The sequence below is a fragment of the Macaca mulatta genome, chromosome 14, assembly GCF_049350105.2.
Source record: "Macaca mulatta isolate MMU2019108-1 chromosome 14, T2T-MMU8v2.0, whole genome shotgun sequence".
Lineage (NCBI taxonomy): Eukaryota > Metazoa > Chordata > Mammalia > Primates > Cercopithecidae > Macaca > Macaca mulatta.
This window is the reverse complement of record NC_133419.1, coordinates 53,055,652-53,078,516: the sequence shown is the minus strand read 5'-3', so window position 1 is coordinate 53,078,516 and position 22,865 is coordinate 53,055,652. Positions and strand designations below refer to the sequence as shown.

Below are 22,865 nucleotides of genomic sequence, written 5' to 3'. Positions count from 1 at the left end.
ATTTTCTGTCTCAGACAACTAAGTCATCCTATGGGGTGAGTGAATTCTTTTCCTTCTCTAGCTATGGAATATTGTCCAATAATTGAGGCTTTTAGGACCCAGAAATTATCAAGGTGATTCTTTTGAGCCAGGAATTCATCAGGAACTGAGTCTGTAGGTACTAATTCTCGGGCTTCCTATGGCCATTGATCTCCTATTACAGTTCCTCCACATACATGACATGAAGTGACATTGAGAGACTGTGCTACATGCTCGGCTAATTGCAAAAACAAACAAACAAAAATTCTTGTTTTTCCTGGAATTTCTGGTACTGGCACATTTAATTCATCATAGAAAGTTTGAAATACTGGCTCAGGAGAGCGTTTGTAAACTTCTCCTCAAACCAAGATATTTATTCGAGGATCCAGTCCGGCCCTGTCGATTCCTAAGGTCACACGCTCCTCTTTTTTTCAGCGAGGATCAAGGGGATTGGTTATTACTAGCTCTAAGGGGTTACATTGTCCCTTAGTACAGGAAGGGCCATTTTTTCATTTCTGAAGGTGGGCTGGATCCTTTTCATTTCTTTTTTTAATTTAAGTGGCCTAAATAACACAAGACTAGTATTTACATTTATTTCCACACAGTCCTAATTTATGACAGATGTACTTATTTTCTGCCATATAGCCTCTTTTTTAATTAAGAGAACCATACCTTATTCCTAACTTGTTACTATTAATGACAGCACAGGCATCAAATTTTAAGGTGACTTGTTTGGGCACCTCTTTTTCTTCTGTTTTGGCTAACACTTTACTCGTATCATTTATGAGCCTTCACTAGTCCCCAGTCCTTAATCTTATTTTAAAAACTGTGGTCATGGGAGGCTCAGATGGGGCATAACACACATTGGGTTGGTCATTTCCTGGGCTACATACCTTGTATAGAATAACATTATACAAACAAGTTCTTTTTAGAGTTCCAGTACATTTACAATAACTATAAAATAATAGGACCATAGCAACCTTTTGTCCTACCTCAGTGACTTGATGTATACACTGGGAGCAGTCCTCAGTCTGAGGAAGGTCAGTTGAAGTCCTTACTGTAAAAGTCTAAATTTTAAGGAACATGAATCCTGCGATGAGTTTTCTCATGCTTTGGCCGTGCGTGGACCAGTCAGCTTCCGGATGTGACTGGAGCAGGGCTTGTCATCTTCTTCAGAGTCACTTTGCAGCGATTGGCTCCCGTCCACATACCACTCACAGTCTACTGATGTTTAAGGATGGTCGCGGAGGTTGGGCCTGCTAGAGTAAACTGAATCCAACACCTCTACACAGTTATGTTCAACTGGGCTCTCTGATACCGGGAGCAAGGTGGTGGGGTTTAGGGTGTTGCAAACTTCAGTGGTTATGTGGGGATTTTCACCTAGCAAGCTTTGGTACTTGGTTAATCTAGCATTTGTTAACTAATGATGTCCTTTGGTAGTCATTAAAGTTACCACAGCATGGGGGGGCCTTTATATTCAGGTTTTGCCTAAGGGTTAGTTTGTCTGCTTCTTGTGCTAACAGGACTGTTGCTGCTAGGGCACTTAGACCTGGAGGCCAGCTTTTGGAAATCCTGTCTATTTGTTTTGAGAGATAGGCCACTGGCCTTGGCCAGGGCCCCACAGTCTGGGTTAAAACTCCAACTGTCATTTTTTCACTTTTTGACACATAGAGTATAAAGAGTTTTGTCAGGTCGGGTAGCCTCAGGGCTGGGGCCGACATGAGTTTTTCTTTTAACTTATGATAAGCTCGTTGCTGTTGGTTGTAATAGATGTAGTTTATCTAATCTACATTTTTATTAACTGTCACCCACCAAAATATTGACTTAAATCCTGCAGCTATTTGATTTCAAGCTTTAAATTGATCTGGTATTCCTCATGGGATTCCAATTGTGTCTAAATAGACATGAGAGTCGAAAGACCTATAAGGGACTTCTCTCGCTTTACAATGTCTTATTTTTTTTTCTTCTGGTTGGTGAAATGCCAGGGTGAAAGGGATAGCCAATTGGGCTGTAAAGCACAAGTGCCACTCCAGTTATTCAGCAGAGTGCCTAGTAAAGGTCCACCACAATACCACCATACATCTGCTTGGGGATGAACAAAGGCTAACCGATTGATAAGCTCTTGAAAATTCTTAAGCTCACTGCATCCTTTCAGGTCTCCAAGGAACGCTAAGTTTCCTCCCTGTTGTGAGAGACACATCGTGAACTTAGTGTTGGGAGACAGAGGCTGGATGGCCTTTGGGGGCTGACCCACAGGGTGCTGGACTTTGGGATATAGCAGAGAGAGAGCTTGGCATGACTTATTACTCCAGGCTGTAGAATCCTGGAAAAGAGCTACCATGCAGCCTATGCCTTGTCGACTAGAGGACCACCTTAGTGGAAAGGGGACAATCTGGGCCTTTGGCCTGCCATGAGCACAAGCATAACAATTGTTTTTGTTTAACATGCAGATGGAATATTTGATCCATTTTAACCAGGCATTTGCATGTTGGTATCCTGTCTTAATTACTAAAATTTGTTTGAAGTCTTTAGCTTCTGTGATCCTCTAGTAAAATGAATGTATGGTTTTAGGAAATTACAAAAACCGTTTGGGGCAGTCCATCCTTGCTCTGTAGTGATCCACAGAACGTTGGACTAACTATGGCATGAAAGCTCTACATCGGGGGGCAAGACTCCTGGTTGGCACTGGGGTCTTTATCAAAATCTCCCTGGATTACATGGTTTTAGTTTACTAATGCCCAGTCTGAGGAGAGTCAGGAGGGACAGAAGTACTTTTCTGAAGTAGAGAGCTGTCTTTGACTTGGCAAGTCCTCACCGTGTATAGCAAGGCAAGCATTAAATGCAATAGTTTGAGGCGAAATTGACTTGGTTACGTTAATAACTAGATGGTCAGCAATAGACTAGGAAAGAAGAAAGAGTAATAGCATAGATGAAAAGAGTTAAATTTTTCTTAGCTTTAGTTTGGTAGGGTTTTCCCCTGGGACTATGGTCTACAACTCTGGAGGGGGTGGCATTTTCTTGACTCAGGTGTGATGAGTCCATCTTTTTTTTTTTTTTTTTTGCTGTATGCACAGCGGTCTTGGTGGTTAGCAGCACAAGGTAGAGTCCTTCCTAGGCTGGCTTGAGTTTTTCTTCTTTCCATCTTTTGATGAGAATGTGATCTTCAGGCTGGTGCTGGTTTACCAGAAATTCTAGGGGTAGTACATGTGCTAAAAGACTTCTAGTTTTTGAGAGAAAGGAAGGTGGAAGATAAACCAAGTATATAATTTCTAAGAAATTTACCTTTTGTTTTAAATGTGGGGACCTTGGCTGTGGACTTTATAGTCCTTGGTGCCTTTTTACTGAGAGATTTCCTTTAGCACCTATTTTTATTAGTTTTTAAACCAAAGAAAGCCAAATACTATTTTACATTTAACAATGCTTCTCGTATGATTTTTATACCAGATAAGCTAAATTTTATTTTTATATTGGTGTGTTATTAATGTTAAACCTAATTTTAATAAAACCTTGTAGACATATTTATCTGATTTTTAATGTTTGACCATAAGGTAAGATTTTATAGACTCTTTTTAACCTTTTATAATTTTTGCTAAAGAGAAGGTTGGTGCTTTAAGAAAAACCTGTTATGCTTTTACTTTAATGTCCAGTTCACAGAAAAACTGGATGATACTTCTTTAACTTTAGCTAATATGTTTATACACAGAATTTTCTTTAAAATTAACATTTAAAAACTTGCTTAAACCTTCAAAAGAATAATTTTTTTAAACTTTTTAATGTAGGTAAAAATGTACATTCTTATGCCTCCTTATAATCCTTTTACCAAAGGTATATTTTACTTTTCTTATACATCTTGCATATAAACTGTTTTATTTTTCAATAGTTTTACATTTAGGAGGCCTAGCTACTTTTAAATTATACAGCATTTTTTGCATAAATTTTTTAACACACTTTTTTAATAACTTTTTTTTTCTTTCACGACTTTTACAGGCAATTTTTCGACATGCCTTAACTTTCTGGCTTATTGCAAACATTTCTTTCTTTAAACAACCAGTTGATTTATTTCAGGACAAGAATTTACCATATAACACTCCTTTTATATAAATTCCACCCCCCCCCCTTTTTTTCCTTTTTTTTCCTAAAGATGATAACCATTCTTTTCCAAAGTGAACGTTTTTTCATATCTGTGGACTAGACTAAGGCCACAATAATAGAAGTTACTATAATACATGCTACACTGTTAACTTTTAGCAAACTTTACTTTTGTTGAAAACCTTGTAAGTTTGGGATTTTAATTATCCTTTGCTATTAATAAGACCTTGTTTTGTCCAAATTAGAATTGGTATAGATGGCTTTTTTTTTTCCCCCCCAATTACCCGGGAGGAACCATCGATCATCCTGTCCTGAAGGGAGTTCCTCCTAGGTCTGGTCAGACCTTCGTATGATAATTAAGATTTAGATCCCCGTTAGGAAACCTGCTGGGTTAAGGGCATTTTCAGTGGTTAATGTTAAATCATCTTTCTTTCTTTCTTTCTTTCTTTCTTTCTTTCTTTCTTTCTTTCTTTCTTTCTTTCTTTCTTTCTTTCTTTCCTTCTTTCTTTCTGTCTGTCTGTCTGTCTGTCTGTCTGTCTTTGACTTTGTCTCTCTCTGACTTTCCTTTTGCCTCTGTCTCTTTTTCTCTCTCTGCTTCTCTCTTTTTCTCTTTCTCCTTGACTCCTTGTTTGTCTGTCTCTTCCTCTCTCTTTTTGCCTCTTTTCTTCTCTATCTCTTTCCTTTCTCTCTCTCTGCTGGTCTTTCCTTGCCTCTGCCAGCTGCTTATGCTGCTGTTCTCTCAACCACTGTGTGTTAGGGGCAGGGAGTCTAAAACCACCTGTAACCAAGTGTCTATGTACGGGAGCTGGTCTGAGTGCCCTGGCTTACAGGTTACCTTGTGCCATACCTTTGAAACAGGGGACCTGTCCAGGCTTCCTTCTAATGGCCAACGTACCTCTGATGCTGGCCAGTCTATCTTACACAAAGTTTTAAGTTTTCCTGGTGTCATAGTACTCCATAGTCTCCTTTAAATCCTTTTTTTTTGAAATTTTTCAACATAGTTCCTAGTGGGGTGGGCTTACTTTGTGCCTCACCCATGTTTCCTCGAGACAAAACACTACGCTCACTACAAAACAAAGAATGGGTAAAAAGGACACACACACACTTTTGTAGTTTATACCAAACCAAAATCAAAACCAAAATCGGAGTATCCAGAAATCTAAGCCAGGTCAAAACTAAAACCAAAGTATCAAGCAATCCAAGTCACGTCAAAGACAAAAACCAAAGTGCCGGTATAGGCACACTGTGGGTGATCAGGCCACGCTTCCACTCAAATGGAGTAGGCAAGCTCCCAAGACCGGTCCTGTCAAGCATTTCAAACCAAGTCAAAACCAAAACCAAAGTGCCAATAAAGGCACACCGTGGATGATCAGGCCACGCTTCCACTCAAATGGAGTGGACAAGTTTCAAAGACTAGTCTTAAAGTTTTAGATGTCCAGACTCCAAGTGCCCATTCCTTCCCGGTGTTCAGCTACTGCGTTGATCCTCCACAGGAGCCTGCCACACACTGCTTGGGCGAGGCATCCCACCGGGACAAATGCCTACCTGGGAGCGCTCTCAGGAACCATGTCGCTTGGGCTGGTCGGAGTCTCCTGCAGGGATGTTCCACAGGGCAGGCTTAAGCCACCTAAGGAGCTGCCTCGACCATCTGCCAATCACCTTGCTTCCTGGTCAGGGAACCAAGAAATGTAGCAGGATGAGCCACAGACAAAACTCCTCAGACACTGAGTTAAAGAAGGAAGGGGTTTATTCGGCCAGGGGCATTGGCAAGACTGCTGTCTCCAGAGCCGAGCTCCTCGAATGAGCAGTTCCTGTCCCTTTTAAGGGCTCACAACTCTAAGGGGGTGCACGTGAGAGGGTCGTGATTGATTGAGCAAGCATGGGGTACGTGACTGGGGGCTACATGCACTGGTAATTGCATCGGAACAAAACAGGACAGTGCATTTCTATACAATGTCTGTAATCTATAGATAACATAACGAATTAGGTCAGGGGTTGATCTTTAATTACCAGGCCCAGGGTGCAGCACCGGGCTGTCTGCTTGTGGATTTCATTTCTGCCTTTTAGTTTTTACTTTTTCTTTCTTTGGAAGCAGAAATCAGGCATAAGATGATATGAGGTGTGGTCTCCTCAATAATTCTGTTTGCTTGGAACAGGCCAGCCTGCCAAAGCCTTAGTAAACCGACTTGTGACCAGTGTCACTGTCTTTGCTTCGAACCAGCTTTAGGGCAATGAGAGGCCATGAATGGAAGAGGCAGTGAACTTTTATCAGCTTGAACAGAAACATTCTTAATGACTGCACACTCTTGGGGGAAAGAAGAATGAATCAAATCATTTACCATCTGATTTTTTTAATAAAAGTTTTTCCTTCCCCATTATAAAATTAGCCCATGCTTATGGGATTTATGGAAAAATAGATAAAACCATTGTGCAAAGTTCCAGCTCTCAAAGGCAACAGCTATTAGCGTTTTGCTTCATTTCTTTCTATTCTTTATTATAATTTTTTTCTTTTTTAGTATTGTGAGTGTACTATGTATGTTGTAAAGATAAGTTTTTTATCTTTGTTCTTCATTTATTATGATGTAAATATTTTTGTGTTATAAATCTTATTAAACACAATTTTATAGGCACATAATAGTCCATTGAGTGATTTTCTTGTTTACTTTGGTCTTCATTTTTTTTTCTTCTGTAAATAATGCAACCTAAAGCTTTTTTTAAAAAAATTAAGAGTACTTTCCTTTGGATAAAGTCCTAAAAGTGCAATTACAGGGCCAGAGTGTGATAATTAGCTTGTTTATCATCAGTAGGTTAGAACTGATAGCCAAGAAGAAATGATTGCTGTTAAGTCTGAGTGATCCCTCTGATAGGTTGCTTGGAAGTTAAAATCAACATTGTGAGGCTGAAAATTTCTATTTGCTTTGGGCTGGAAGGGCCAGGTTACCTAAGAGGTAGGATGGGAGGGTGATGGGTCAGGGAGAGGAGATTTCCAGCCTGGCCACTAACGTGCTCAGAGGCAGGCCTTTGTTTGAGAACGTTCTCTATGGCCATCTTTCCATCCATATATGGCCCTGTGTATCACCCGTGTCTACTCCCTTCGGACAGAGCCCAGGGTGTGGCTGCCTTGGGAATTGCCATCCTTGAAGCTGCCTGGGAAGCACCGCCACCATCCCCTCTTCCCCTCTGAGCCCTAGCCACTCCTGTGTGAGACCCAGTGGAGGTCTGGTCAAGAAATCTCTTTCTCTTGCACACTTTTCTCCCCACCTCCCAGCTTCTGAGTTCTTGGACTTACCCGGAACTTGGCAATTACAGACACATGGGAGATAATTGCAAGACAGTGGGCTGAGTGCTGCAGTAGACGCATTTAAGTGGAACCCTTAGGAGACATGGTGATTTCAAGCTGGGTCTTGAAGCCAGCAAAGGGATCCCCTCCCACCCATTTCCCCTCCAGGGCAACAAGAGAAGGGATGGGCTTTGGGAACCTGAGTTTCAGCTCTGTTTTGACAGAGTGGGTTGGGCTGATGCCTCAGGGGCTCAGTTTCCTCTACCTGCATTAGAAGTCAGTAGGCAGGTGTCTCCTTGCATCTCTGAAGAATGGATCTGAGCCAGTTGGAGCACGTCATTATCACACCTGACACCTCAGGGAGTGTTTCTGGGGAATCACTGGAGGAGGTGGATGCTCTCCCTGGGAGGGATGTGTCAGGGCATTTATTTCATCATTGAATCATACTCCTTTCCATTCACTCATTCCCTCATCTCTTTTAAAATCCAGAGGCAATGCACCTCTTCTACTCTGAAAAGCAGCCTGGCTCTGAGGAGCCGTGAATGAGGCTCTTCATGAAAATGCAGCCCATCTCCTGGGGATGATGATGAACTACCAAGGGGCACGGTTGGGGGCCTGTTTCTGCTCCTTTGGTGACACGAACCCAGGTGGAGCAGACTATGTGCTCGTTTCTTTCCAGGATACATTCATAGGCAGAATCCTTAGTCTGCCAATTGCAGTATTACATTGACTTTTCAATTCACAATGATTATTCTGAAAGCAGTTTTTGTCTTGGCCAGCATGGTTTTGGCTGTGGGATGTGTTGGGAGCTCCTGGTGGGGATGGGGAAGGAGAGAGGAATTCAGGGAGGGGTCTGTAGTTCTAATCACCATGTTTAGGAAGCAGGGCACACCAGGTCTGTTGAAGTGGACAGTGAGATGGCAGGGTGCAGAGATTCTGCGCAGAGAATTCTTGGCATCTCTCGAGTGCCTGAGTCCTGAATCAAGGAGACTCCTCAGAGTCCAGGGTGAGGTCTCAGATTCAGAGACATGGGGACAGAAGCTGGCAGAATGTAGCAGGCAGGTTACGACCCTAGCTGAGTAGGTAAGGGGCAGAGGCTGCTGTAGTCTCTATGTGGAATCAGAACTCCTGGCCCTACAAAGTAGAGGTCAGTGGGGAGGCTCACAAAGGGACCCTGGTTCTTGCCTCCCTCACCCCATTCTCCTACATTTGAGACTTGAAAATAAACTTTCCTCTCTGTTGGGAGGGGTTTTCCTATTTACTATGAGGCTGAGCTCTCCCTGGCTCCCAGCCCTGGTGAGGCAGACCTGCAGATGACAGGTAATTAATAATGACAGCTGGGAGAAGTTGGGGCAGCAGGAACCAACAGTTTTGATGCTGTTTGCAAAACACAGGAGGAGGGTAACACAATTCCATTTTAAAGCAGCTCTCAGGATATAAGCAAGTCCTGAAATAGTCCCATGTAAGGAGTAGCAGCTGCCTCTTGGCTGAGTGTTGCAAGGCCTCTCTTGGTGGGCTCAGCAGCTCCTTCAGCACATGCCCAAGTTCCCAGAGAACAGAATGATCCCTTCACCTGCATTTCCTCCATGGCCATCATTACAGTAAATTGCAAGGCTCTCATGATGACTATAGAGAGGCAGATTGATTTGTTCCTTCTGATTGTCACTGTGCCGAACGTGGCTGGGGTGATGGGCACCCAGATTTCACACCTTATAATGGCCCTGCCAGGGTGGATGTTAGCACAATTGGGACCTGATGCTTCAATAAATCTGAGACATTCTGCTGTGGAGATCAAAGTTCGGAATTGCTTAAATTGGTGTTGGAGCAGGTGGGAAACAGGAGTCCAGGACCATGAATTGGCTAGATGGCAATTGTCGTTCAGTTTGTGAGATACTAATGTCGCCTCTTCAGATGATATGACATCGATTTAAGTAATTTGGGCTTCCAGCTACCTAGCCCTTTCAGTATTACTGGTTCTGGGAAGTGTGATTCATGGTTTAGCTTATGCTCTTGTGTGAAAAAGAAAAACAGCACCCCTGCTTGTATCTCTGGGGTTGGAAGGTTGTGTTTGTGCAGGGTTGGTATCAATGGGTTATCAGTTTTCACGTGAATGTGGATGACAGTTTCATCTCCTACCTGCATATGCTGCTAACTCCGCAAGCTACACTTCCAGCCGTGACCTCTCATCTTCACTTCAGACTCATTAGCATGTGTGTGTCATGTCATTGTCACTTGCACACAGAAATGGACCTGGATTTTAACACAGAGCACGGAATTCCCAAAGACTTCTTATGAGCTGGGAACGTGCCCTGCCTTCTGATGGAAGCTCAAGTCCAGAGGAGAGGTGGTCTGATCCATTTGGAGGAGTGGGAACTTTTTTTAATATAGCTGCTTTATTGAGATACAATTCACCCATTTAAATGACATAATTCAGTGGTCTTTAGTGTATTCATAGTTGTGCAATCATTGCCACAATCAATTTTAGAGCATTTTCATCATCCCAAAAAGCAACCCTGTACCCATTAGCAGTCACTCCTCCTCCCCTCCCCATTTCCTAACCCCAAGTCATCACTAATCTACTTTCTGTTTCTCTGGATTTGCCTACTCTGGACATTCCATGTAAATGGAATAATATATATTGTTATAATAATGGAATAATATATAATATATAATAATGGAATAATGTTATAATAATGGAATAATGGAATAATACATGGAATGGAATAATATATGGTGTTTTGTGACTGGCCTTTTACACTTAGCATAATATTTTCAAGGTTTCATCTATGTTGTAGCATGTATCTGTACTTCATTCCTTTTTTGTTAAATTTCCTGAGGCAGAGTCTTGCTCTGTCACTCAGGCTGGAGTGCAGTGATACGATCTCAGCTCACTGCAACCTCTGCCTCTTGGGTTCAAGCAATTCTCTTGCTTCAGCCTCCCAAGTGGCTGGGATTACAGGCACCTGCCACCAGGCCCAGCTAATTTTTGTATTTTTAGTAGAGACGGGGTTTCACCATGTTGGCGAGGCTCATCTCGAACTCTTGACCTCAAGTGATCTGCCTGCCTCGACTTCCCAAAGTGCTGGAATTACAGGCGTGAGCCACCGCACCTGGCCATTTCATTCCTTTTTATGACTAAAAAATATTATTTGAATATACCACATTTTGTTTATCAGTTGATGGACACTTGGATAGTCATACTTTTTGGCAATTGTGAATAATGTGACTATGAATTTTCATGTACAAGTTTTGGTGTGGACACATATTTTTCTTTGTCTTAGGTATATACCTAGGAGTATACACTGAAGTGTATTTTAAAATTTTACAGAGTTCAGAGCACATGTCCTCAGTCCTGAGCCTTATGAGATGTCTGGCTGTTAACCCCAAAAGGTGCACACTGGATCTCCTTCTCCCATTTTTTAACCCTGACTGGGACACCAGAGACATGCTGCATCTTGTATTAGGTGTGTTTCATCTTGCAGAGTGGTTGTGCTCCTGAACTATTTCCTGTGAAGAAAATTGTTACAATCCCATTACATCACTGGCTTTTATTGTTAAGTTGGAAATTGTTGACTGGAAACAATTTTAACCCCAAATTGTAAAAAAAAGAAAAAAAATACCAGAAAAGTAGCGAAGATTTACACGTAAGTGAAACGTAGACATTCTCGATGATGTACCATTATTTTTCAAATAATACTAGTATTAATAACAATAATAATGTAAGCACATCAGGGACAAGCACTTATAAAGTGCGATTATGGGCCAGGTAATGTGGTAGCTTTACATCTGTTGACATATTTGGTCTTCCTAACAACTCACAAAATAGGTATTAGTATTATTAGCATCTTAGCCCCTTTACAGATGAGGAAACTGAGGCACAGAGAGGCCAGGTAACTTGCCCAAAGTCAAGACTAGTGTACTAGTTAAGATAACATTAGCTGCTATAACAGATAAGCCCCAAGTTCTTGGAAGCTTAACATAATAAGCTTATTTCTTGCTTACAGCAGAACCTGGTGGCATTGTTTTTGATTGAGTTGTCTTCCACATGGTCATTCAGAGATCCAGGCACCTTTCATCTAATGGCTCTACCTTCCTGAAGGTTTTTCAAATCCTTATCACTCAGCTGGTGGGTGAGAAAGAAAGCGGGGACTCAGTGGGAGATCTTGGGGGACCAGCCTGAATGTGGTATATGTCACATCTGCCACTTCCCACTGGCCAGAACTTAGCTATGTGGCCACACCTAAGTGCAAGAGAAATATAATTTTGTTCTTGGCCCTGGGGGAAAGGAAATGGGTTTGGGCAAACACATGTTTCATTTTGGCACTGGTAGCAAGTGGAAGACATGAATTTGAACCCAGACAGTCTGGCTCCAGAAGCTCGCTCTTGAGTGGCACACTCCTCTTCCTTCCTCTGAATAGTAGCTCAGAGGTCTGGGGAAATGTGTGGTTGTACAGGTTTTTACTCAGTTTTCTTCCCACATAAAACTATATTTGGTTGCCTGGATGCTGTTGAAGTCATTGCCTTTTAGAAAAAGAGAAACAATAAAAACCAATATTAATCAAGTATTTACCCTATGCCAGGCACTGTTCTAAGCATTTCACACTTTCTATTTTATTGAATTTTTACAAAACCCTATGGGATAGGGAATTACTATTTTCATTTTTCAGGTGAGGAAACTGAAGCAGAGAGCTTGGTTCCATGTCCAAGGCCATATTATTAGTAAGAGGTATCACTAGGCTTTGAATGCCCCCACACAACTACTGTGCCAGGAAGGAATTGAAGGGAAGAAGAAAGAAGATGAAAAATCCAGAGCCACAATTCAAAGTCAAAACCCAGCTAGTTGTTTGAATCCTGCTTCAAACAAATCAACTTCTACAAGTCACTTAATGAGACTATCAAGAAAATGTAAACACTCATGGGAGATCTGATGATATTAAGGAATCATTGTTAAACGTACTGGGTATAAGAATGATGCTGTGGTTATCTCACCAAAAATGTCCTTATCTTTTCAAGGTACATACTGAAATGTTTGTGGGTGACACAATAAAATGTCTAGGATTTGCATCAAATAATGCAGTATAGGGGTCAAGGTAAAGATGGAATCAAGAGTAGGTACAAGTTGTTCCTTACTGTAGAATGGTGGTGGGTTTGTGGAGGGTGGTGTGGTATTCTGTCTACTCTGGGTATATCTGAAATTTTCCATTTTGATTACAATCACCCCCTGTATACACAAGAGATTGGTCCCAGGACCCTTGTGTATACCCAGATCCGAGCACACTCAAGACCTGCAGTCAGCTCTGTGGATCCACCTATATGAAAAGGCCCTGCGGGCTGGGCGTGGTGGCTCAAGCCTGTAATACCAGCACTTTGGGAGGCTGAGGTGGGCAGATCACCTGTGGTCAGGAATTCGAGACCATCCTGACCAACATGGTGAAACCCCATGTCTACTAAAAATACAAAATTAGCCGGGCATGGTGGCTCATGCCTTTAATCCCAGCTACTGGAGAGGCTGAGGCAGGAGAATCACTTGAACCCAGGAGGTGGAGGTGTGGAGGTTGCAGTGAACCGAGATCAGGCCATTGCACTCTAGCCTGGGCAAAAAGAACGAAACTCCATCTCAAAAAAAAAAAAAAAAAAAAAGAGAAAAAGAAAAGGCCTTATGGAAGTTTTTCCATGGGTTTTGCATCTTGCAAATACTTTATTTTTGATTCACGTTTGGTTGAAAAAAATCCACATATAGTGGGTCTCACAGCTCAAACTGGTGTTGTTCAAGGGTCAACTGTATGATTTTTAAAAAAGACTTGAATGAATCATGAGTGTAGACTTTCTGTAGTGCCCAGATAGTAAACTAAGCACCAAACGTGTTTACTGAAGAACAGCTTTACACACATCTTCAGGGACTCTGTTTGGGAGCCATTGGTCAGCTTTTGAACTCTAATTCTGAGATACTCCTGGAGGCATTGGTCAGTGCCTGGAGAATCGGGCTCCTGAAGATGAGCCCTGGAGGCATTGGTCAGTGCCTGGAGAATCGGGCTCCTGAAGATGAGCCCTGGAGGCATTGGTCAGTGCCTGGAGAATCGGGCTCCTGAAGATGAGCCCTGGAGCCTCTAAAAGTTAGAAGCACAGGCTTTCTGGGTAATAGGGAGGCCTGGCCAAAGTCTGGGCTCTGCCCTGGCCAGATTGGCTCAGCCTGGGTTAGTTGTTCAACCCATGACACATACCTTGCTTAAAAGGTACAGTGTAGCCCAGACCCCAGCTGCACTTTAATTAAACAGTGAAAATCCATCAAAGACTCAGCCTCCTCCGCTGGCTAGTTCTTCTGAGTCCCAGGTGAAGCTTGCTCATGGCTGGCCAGGAGGACCTCCCAATTCTCCACCTAAAATCAACAGCCAACACATGGCAGCCCAGCTTCTGACCCAATGCAAAGTAAGCCTGGCATTTGGAGATGGTATTAAGTGTCCTAAATCAATATTTTGGAGGCAGAATCAGAACAATTAAAACCCTGCTTTCCTATTCAGACCATTGGAATATAAGATTTTCAGTTCACTTTTAAAACTCAGAAGGTTGAAAAAGAAAGATTATTCTTGGCAATGCTCTGAGCATAGTTTATTCCATCTTCAGCATCTTTTCCTTTTATTTGTATACATATCCAACATATGTCAAGCACCTAGGGACCCCCATGTATGATATTACATTTAATCCTTACAGGAACCCTGGGAGGTCCCAATTTTACAGATGAGGAAACTGAGACCCAGAGAAGTGACTTGTCCAAGATCTCTCAGCTATTAATTGGTAGAACAGGGATTTCAATTGGTTTCTTCATACCAAAGTGTAACTCTTTGCCTACTATAACACGGCTGGCTTTTCTGAAGTATTTTTCATTCATCAATAATAATTATTAATAATGATAAATCAACAGTGACAATAGAAGCTGTTTAATAATTTACCATTTCTCTAGTTTTTAAAGGTACTGGCAGTTTGTCAGATTTGTCCATTTGTTCAACAAATGTTGATTGCGAGGCAAGCCTGGGAGGGAGTTGTCTGGGCGGTGGAAGCAAAGTGCCTGGTCCTAGCACACACTGACTGTGTCACCTGGGACAGGTTCATCATTCTCTCTGAGCTCCAGTTTCCCCCTCTGCAAAATGGCATGACTAGCAGCTGTCTCATAAGGTTGTCTTGAAGATGAAAGGAATTGATATTTGTGAAGTGTTTAAAACAGGGCCTGGCTCTCAGTGGGCATTCCAGAAATAGGATCCCCTGCCAGGCATTGCCCAAGCCTTATGTCTTCGCTCACATGGAACTTCATCTTGTTCACAGTACGTTTAACCAGTTGGTATTATAACGTATATGTGTATTAACCTAGCTAAAACTGTTTAGGTTTATGGTAAAACAGAATTTTTAAAGGGTAGAAATATAAACTGAAAAGTTAAGTCCCCCTCTTTTTTACTTCCAGGCTTTGACAGTACTGGTGTAGCCTGTCAGAAATGCTTGTTTTGTTCTTTCTTCCTTTATCCTTTCCTTTCCTTTCCTGTCCTGTCCTGTCCTTGTTTTGTTTATATACAACTGCAATACTGTTGTTAAGAGTGTTCAGCGGTTTATTCTTTTTCACGTACCTATTTGTCCTGGATATGTTTCACATGGGGATTGACCTCATTTTTATAAACAGCTTTGTGCCTTGCTTGGATGTGCCACTCAGTGCATAAAGATGTTTACCAGGTTCCCTGTTGCTGAACATTTAAGTTTTTTTATAGGCTGATAGATAATTTATTTAATCATACCTTTCTTTTATTATTATTATTTTTAGAGATGGGGTCTTGCTGTGTTGCCTGTGCTGGACTTGAACTCTTGGGCTCAAGCAATCCCCCTGCCTCAGCCTCTCCAGTAGGTGGGACTACAAGCATGAGCCACTGCACCCAGCTTAATTTTTTTTTAGTGTTTTGCTACTCTGAGCAATGCTGCATTAAACATGCTTGCAAACAACATTCTACACCAGTTTATCTGCACAATAAATTCTTAGAGGTGGAATTGCTGAGGCAAAATGTTTCTAAGTTTGGATTTTGCTGGATTTTACCACATTGCTCTCCAAAAAGGAAATGCTAGGGAAGAAAAACACCTATGCACATTTTAGTAAAACTCTTATTCTTGTTAAGAATTCAGTCTTGAAAAGAGACAGTGGAAACGAAAAGTTATCCCGATCTCTAATCTTATTGGAGATACTTCTCTTTGCCACACATTTTTAGGCAACAAATTCTCAGGCTCCTAGCTTCAGCATGTTGATCCAGACAGGATGTTCTGGATTTCAAGGCGAAATCCTGTGTGTTCTTAACCATCTCTCTATTACCAAGTCTCCTGCCCCCGTTTTCTGGGGGAAGGTCTTTTTTTTTTTTTCCTTCAACTTTGAGGATAAACATTTAGAGATTTCACACTCCTCTGGATGTGGAGGGCTGATTTCTGACTAGAGGAGGAAGTCATGGAAGAGCATCCACATGCGGAGGTCTGAAGCCAGTGGTTGCTAAGTGTTCCACTAGCCTAGCACGGGCCTCTCTGCCCCCTTGAATTCCTCCAGGCCCAGGAACAGCTGGGCCCTGCCAGTGTCCTTCCCTCTGCTTCCAGTCCATTTGGCAGGGAGAAATGGGACTTGTTAACAGGCTGATTTCCTTTTAGGGATGACTGCTTCACCAACCCCCAGCCAGCTAGGAGCAGACACCCAAATGATGAAGATAATAAATTACATCCAAAGCCATGGTGAGGAGGGAGTGTTGAATGACTCACGAGCCCCTCCATCCTCCTGTTACATTCCAAGAGCTGCCTTCCTTGGGACTTAGATCACTCCCTGAGAACAACACCCCAACCAGGCTGCGGAGGAAGACCAGCTGCTGTTTGCTGGCCTGCGTGACAGGGACCAGGTGAGGGACCTGGCTGGAAACAAGTTCTGGATTTTTATTTTGGCCTGGTCTTTTGAATAGGCTGGTGACCCTGGCTATTGTAAGAGCCCTGACTGGGGTAGGCACAGGAGGACAGGGGTCCCTAGAGGCTAGACTGTGAACCCCTTGTAAGAGCAGAAGTGAGATACAGGGCGTTTCTACTTTTATAAAGGGTTCACAGTCTAGCCTCTAGGGACCCCTGTCCTCCTGTGCCTAGCGCAGTGTCCTGGAGGGAGACAGACCTAATAGCTTGGTGACCTTGGGCATGTCAGTTCATTTCTCTGAATCTTGGTTTTCCCATCTACAAAATGGGCATAAGAACTCAATACCCGATCTCTAGTGTTAATAATTAAGGAGCTAATTCATGTTATGTGCTTGGCATGGAACTGAGCTCATATAAAGCACTTAATATTACTTGCTGTTATTACCACATATACCACTCCTCTTGACCCATGTTGCAAATAAGACATTGGGAGATATGGTCTGACTGTGGCTGTCACCCATGCCCATTACTTGTGATAATAATAGTGGGCACTTACGTAGAGCTTATTGTGTTCCAGTGCCTTGTATTTTTTGAATTATTTAATCCTGCTGAGCCCTGTAAGTAACTATGAGATAGGTTCTGTTTTTATCCCCATTTTATGCATGAATAAACTGAGGCACAGAGAGGTTGAGCAGCTAGCCCATAGTTAGTAAATTGTGGCGCCAGGATTCAAACCAAGATTGTTGGTTCCAAAATCCATTTTCCTAACCATGATGTCATACTGCCTCTCAGTATATATTACATTTCTATAGAAAAGTTTTCCAAACATAGCAGTCCACTGACATTTACTTTTCTCTTTTTTCTTGCATTAAAAAAATGTTTTTTTGTTGTAATAGCTGTAAAGCATTATAAAAAATTTTGAACATATGGAAGTATAACAATATTTTCCCGCTGTGCTGCTACCTACAGCAGAGGGGCAGTTCTTTTTTATATCCAATCTTTGTGGACTGTGATGTCCTACTGTGTGTGACTGCTACGCAGCTTGTGTAACCTGTAATTCTCCACTGGAGTTGGACAGCAGTCAAGCTGGTCTATACTCTGTTCAACTAGACAGTGCCGTGGTACACCCTCCTGAATGTCATAGCAATATCAAATTGCTAAATATTTCTAAATGCTTATTATAAGTTCTTGTCTTATCATGGACAGGGGGCAAACAGTTCCCAGGCTGATGCTGGTCTGCAGATCACACTCTGTGTAGCACTGACCTAGATAAACACTGTATTTTATCATATTTATTTCCAAGTTTTTTTGTGTGTATTTTGTTGTTGTTTTTAGCTTGTGTATACTTTTTGATTTTTTTCTTGTTACATTTTCTATTACAATGTTACAGTAAATAATTCTTCTATATCTTCTTTAGTGACTATAATGTAAATAATAGGTGCCATTTGGAAGATGTACCATAGATTACCAACCTTTTCCCTCGGTGTTGGAGCTTAGGTATGTTTTCAGTTATTTGCTATCATAAAAATACATTGATAAAGTTTTATATAAATGTTTTTTCCATATTTAGTGTTACTTCTTTAGGGTAGATTTTCCAGAATGGAATTTCTGGGTCAAACATTATGAAGGCTTTAAATTTCTTGATAGATGGCAGAAGGATCACTTGAGCCCAGGAATTTGAGACCAGCCTGGGCAACATAGTGAGACTCAATCTCTATTAAAAAATAAAAATCAAAACATAAATAAAAATTACTTGATATATATGCCTGACCAAATTCAAATTACTTTTTAAAAAGGATGTGCCAACATATGTTCCCAGCAGTAGTCTATGAGAGTGCCTATTTATCTATATTCTTTTCAGCATTTATTGTTATAATTTATTAAATTTGCTTAGTGGAAACAACTTTAATTGGTTTTATTTGAATTTCCATGATTACCAGTGAGGTTGAACGTTTTTCATGCATAAACCCATTTATATTTCTCCCTTTGCTTTATAATCAGTTGGACACTAGAATAAAAATGTATTACTTTGAGTAGATTTCAAAGTACTTCAGATTGGAGGGCAAGTCAATGTGTGCAGAAAGTCTGTGCATATGGACATACCTTATCTCCACTGTCTAGCTCCTTCTTCTTTTCTCTGCTCTCAGAATGGGGGAGTACTTTTATATGACCTTGATGGTCCTTGTCTTTAGAAAAATGCACTTGAATTCATACCAAATACTATGCATCGATAATGTAGCAAGTGTATGGGACTTTTCTTGAGTATTTCCAATTTTTTCTTCAGCCTTATTAAAATTTTTTCTTTCCCTCCCTCTCTTTTTTGTGAGTTGGGCCTGTTTTGTATGTTTTGTAAGTATAACATACCAGTTTGAATTAATGAATTTTTGCAACTGTTTTGCATCCAATGGAATTTCTGACATATTTTTGTTAATTATAGGGAAAGCAAGAAGAATATTTGAAATCTGAGTGACTTTAGGAACTTCTAGATGCCTGAACACAAACATTTAACTGTATTCCCATGTGATCTGTGCTATACTAGCAGTGTGGGCAAAGTGAGGCCTGAGGAGCAACGTAGGCAGCTGGGGCTGGAGTCTGGCAATAAATGTTGACCTGTATTTCCCTTAAAGAGACTTTGTGAGGGCTCATTTGTTGTTTAATAACATGAGGAGTTGTTTATCAATAAGACAGTGATTTCTCAGTGTGCACCAAAGTGCACCCTTTCAAAGTGTGTGCCACTGCAGCGTGTAGCAGGACCAGGGTATTCCATCACGGTCGATTCCTACCTTAACAAGCCTTGGGTCCTTTCCCTGGGCTGGTAGATATTTTTAAGCAAAACAAAAGAGCATACTTGGAATCTGCAGCGACCTCACAGGCAAATAATTAAAAGTGGCTAAAATATGTGGATATCTGTTTTACATTTAGGAAAGCTATATTAATAAATATCTACAGAAAAAATGTATTATGCTCAAATTAGTTTGGAAAAAGCAAGGTTAAAGGGGCTTCTTTTCCTGCTAAGGCTTAACACACTATTTCAATTTCCAAAGAAGAGGCAAAGATAGGATTTAATATGCAGTTTTTTCAAAACTTTTTTTTACTGATTGGATCCTATTTTTCAAAAAGCACCTACTAACCTCTTGCACAGTACCATTCTGCAGCACACACAGACAATGGAGCATGCTGGTGCCAGCCCAGCGTCTGTGGCATTGATGTTCACCTTGGTCATGAATCCTGTGAAGTTGAGGACATTGTACTGAAGTATAGAATTATCTGTGAAGTGGGAATGGTGGTCCCTACTTTAGAAAGGGCTGGATTTGAAATGCTGTCACATTCCCCAACTTTCCTTTGTGTCCAGTGACAGAGCAGTAACATTTAGGGAACAATAGGATTGGGAAACCATGATCGCGGGGCAGTCTCTGATGACACTGAAAAAATGTTTTTTCCTTTTACTAAAATAAAACAATCAAGACAGCCTAGTATGTTAGGATATTTTATACAATTTACAGTACCAGTGCAATACTTACTGCACAGTAGCTAAGGTGTAACATAGACATGGGAGTGTGACTGCTTGTGTCAAATCTAGACTTTGCCACTTAATTACCTTTAAGCAGTTAGTCAACCCGTCAGAATTCTCAAGTTCCCCAACTAGAGAATGTGGATAATTTCACCCATTTATAGGGTTAATAGAGGGATTAAAAATTCATGTAAAGTGTTATAACCTCATGTATGAGTCAAGGCCCTGGGAGGGAACGCTTTGCACACTCCATGGAGTGATTGAAGAGAGTAGTGGAGGGACCATTTACAAAGAGTGGGTTTGAAGGGAACCAATGAGGGTGAAGCACCCCAAGGCAACAGCAGGGAGCAGTGACTACCCTTAGATAAGAGGTAGGGGGTCAGGATATTGACCAGCAGCTGGGGAGAAAGCTATAGGCACAGAAGAGGGCCTCAGCAGGAACTGTGGCCCTCAGAAGAGCAAAACAATTACTGCCAATATGTGTCCCAGCAGGGAGGGAATCAGGGGAATAAACATCCATTATTCCTGATGTCATCCGTTGGCCAAACCCAACCACAGTACAGAGTGGATCTGGAGGGGCAAGTGGATATTTAGCATAGTAAATGTTAACTAAGGTTGATGGGTACTATGCAATTAATTTCCTTTTTCCTCCTTGGTCACAAGAAGTTCTATAGAATTGCTCTTACTGTATGTGTAACTTTTGGAAAATTGAAAATTACTTAACCTCATTGTGCCTAAGCTTTTTCTATCTTGCTAAAGGAGATACTACTGGTATATTCCCATGATGTAAGTAAGATAATGAGTTAATACATATCAAGTGCATAGGACAAATAATGTCTGACCCATAGTAGGCTCTCAATAAATGTGAAGCAATGAGCTGTTTCTCTTCACAGTTTCAAAGAGATGTTGACATGTACATTCTGCTTTGTTTCAGAGACTACGCACACATACATAAGAAGGAGCTTATTTTCCTCCTAGGTCTGGCCTTCTGTCAGAAAGCTGAATGCCTTTCTCATTTTGTTACTCAGAGTGGTTGGGTCTCCGTTCTGGGCCTCAACTGAACCTCAGAAATCCAAATACATTTTTCTGATGCTGATGGTAACTTTTCTGTAATGTACTTGGCACAGCTGAGAATATGTCGTTCTCATTCCCTCTCTATAGCCTGTGGTTAGCCCTGCCCATGAAATCTTGGTACTAAAGCACATGTTATCAGCCCTGCTGGCACATGCCTCACTGCCTCCTTCCTCACAGGGGCCAGCACAGGGTAGCTCGAAGGGCCTGTCCCCTCTTCTCAGTCTCCTTTCTCACTCCCTTTTTCCCAAGGCTTCATTGTGAAACTCATACTGTATTCTGCCTTGTCCCTCTACCATTTCTATTTATCATAACAGGAGGAGGGGGAGAAGGAATCTTCTTGCTTTTCCAGTTTTGCCAGGAGCAGCCTGAGTCCTTGGTTTTGAGGTCACTAGGATGGGGAGCAACAGGTACCCTGATTAGTCTCCTAGCAGGTGATTGGAAGCCTACACAACCTTCAGGGAATCTGAAGGCTTTTGCATGGTGATGATGGGAAGCCCCCAGCCTTCTCTGTACCCAGCCAGTGCTCTGAGCATTTCCACTGTGCGTGGGAGTTTCTGATGTGGTGGGACCCAGAAGGTAGCAGGCCAAATACTTGAGGTATGTGCTCAATGTTTAGTTATGAGGAGAAACTGACGTTACATTAACAAAGCCAGTAAGCCGGTTTCTTTATATTCAAAATAAGAGATTAGATGTGTTTATTTCATGTCATTTTCTGCACTAGGCAACCTCTTAGAAAATATAGTAAAGGAGTTAAAATGTAGCTACTCAGATACATTGCTCATTCCCACCAAACAGCTCTAATGTCTAGGGTTAGTTTGGTTTCAAACTCAGCTGACCTGCACCTCCCAACATCAGGTTCTGTCAGCCAGCTGGTTTTGGGGTTGGTGGCACCTCTAGTTACACCTTGCACCTTGCACTTTTGGCATTGTAAATATGTTCATCCAAAGTAGCTCTCAGAGGGGAGTGTGATTTTTAACCCTCTCTCACCTAATGCGTTCTCTTCTTTGACAGAAATGGAAACAATTTACACTTTACCAGATATGGAAGAAGCAGCATGTAGAAACCTGAGTTAACTGGTACCATATTTCCAATTTATTCTAGGGATATTTCAGCGTTTTTTATAAACTCGCACCCCAGGCAGCTGCCCAGTTGGCTCACCGTTTAATATAGCTCTTTTTTTTTTTTAATCACTGAGAAATGCTTGGATAGGAGGCTTGCCAGGACCTCAGTAGTATGGCCTATGTGTAGTCTGTTTATTCATTTTTTCAGCAAACACTGGAAGTTATCCCAGCCTGCATTACCATCAGGTCTTAGAGTTGCAGATTTTAGCAGGATATTCCAGGGTGCCAGTGCTTGGGAATGAAAGGCTCATGATTTGGGGAGATCAGTCCATTTGTTGCAGGGATGCTGATAGAGCAGGGCCCAGTTCCCTGGGGATGCAAAGTAGGGCATGAGGGCCCCCAAAACGGTCCAGTCCTAAAGGGATTCAAGAGTACACTCAGTCTGACTGGGCCCAGAAGGGAAGAGGGAAAGCTCTTGGTGCTAGGACCCAATCAGAGCCTCCACTGAAGCAGAATTTGAAGTTGCTGGCAGAAGGAGTTGCTTTTGTATCCTAAATCTTCTGCAGTTGGGCTATCCCTTCATGGGCATGGAATGGCAGGTGGCCAGAGCCATGTGCCAATAATTAGATGGGGACTGGAGAGGCTGCTGAGACTGAAAGAAAGCGTTGAATTTGGCCCCATTTAGGGTAGCGCGGGTGGCCCTGTTTGCTTCCAGCTGTGGAGCTTGAGTCATTAGGGGTCCTGGCCAGATGCTTTGGACACGTGGCATAGCCCAGAGCACTTTCGGTCCTGGCATCTGACCCTGGCCATCCTTACATCCTCATCTTTTCTGGAGCTTACTGACCCATTGTCTGAAGTCACTGAAAAAAGCTGTGGAAGGCCAAGGAGAAAACCCTGTAATGTAATTGACATGGTTCTCCCATGG

The 22,865-nt window shown here is 41.9% G+C and overlaps 1 protein-coding gene and 1 long non-coding RNA gene across 7 annotated transcripts in view; both read left to right on the top strand.

The window, feature by feature from the left end:
- Nucleotides 1-22,865, top strand: part of PARVA (parvin alpha) — a 162,214-nt gene that overhangs the window by 12,043 nt on the left and 127,306 nt on the right. The window lies entirely within an intron of this gene.
- Nucleotides 11,705-15,158, top strand: LOC144334296 (uncharacterized). Its single transcript, XR_013403997.1, has 2 exons — nt 11,705-11,900; nt 12,963-15,158. It is a non-coding gene; the product is annotated as an uncharacterized LOC144334296 (long non-coding RNA).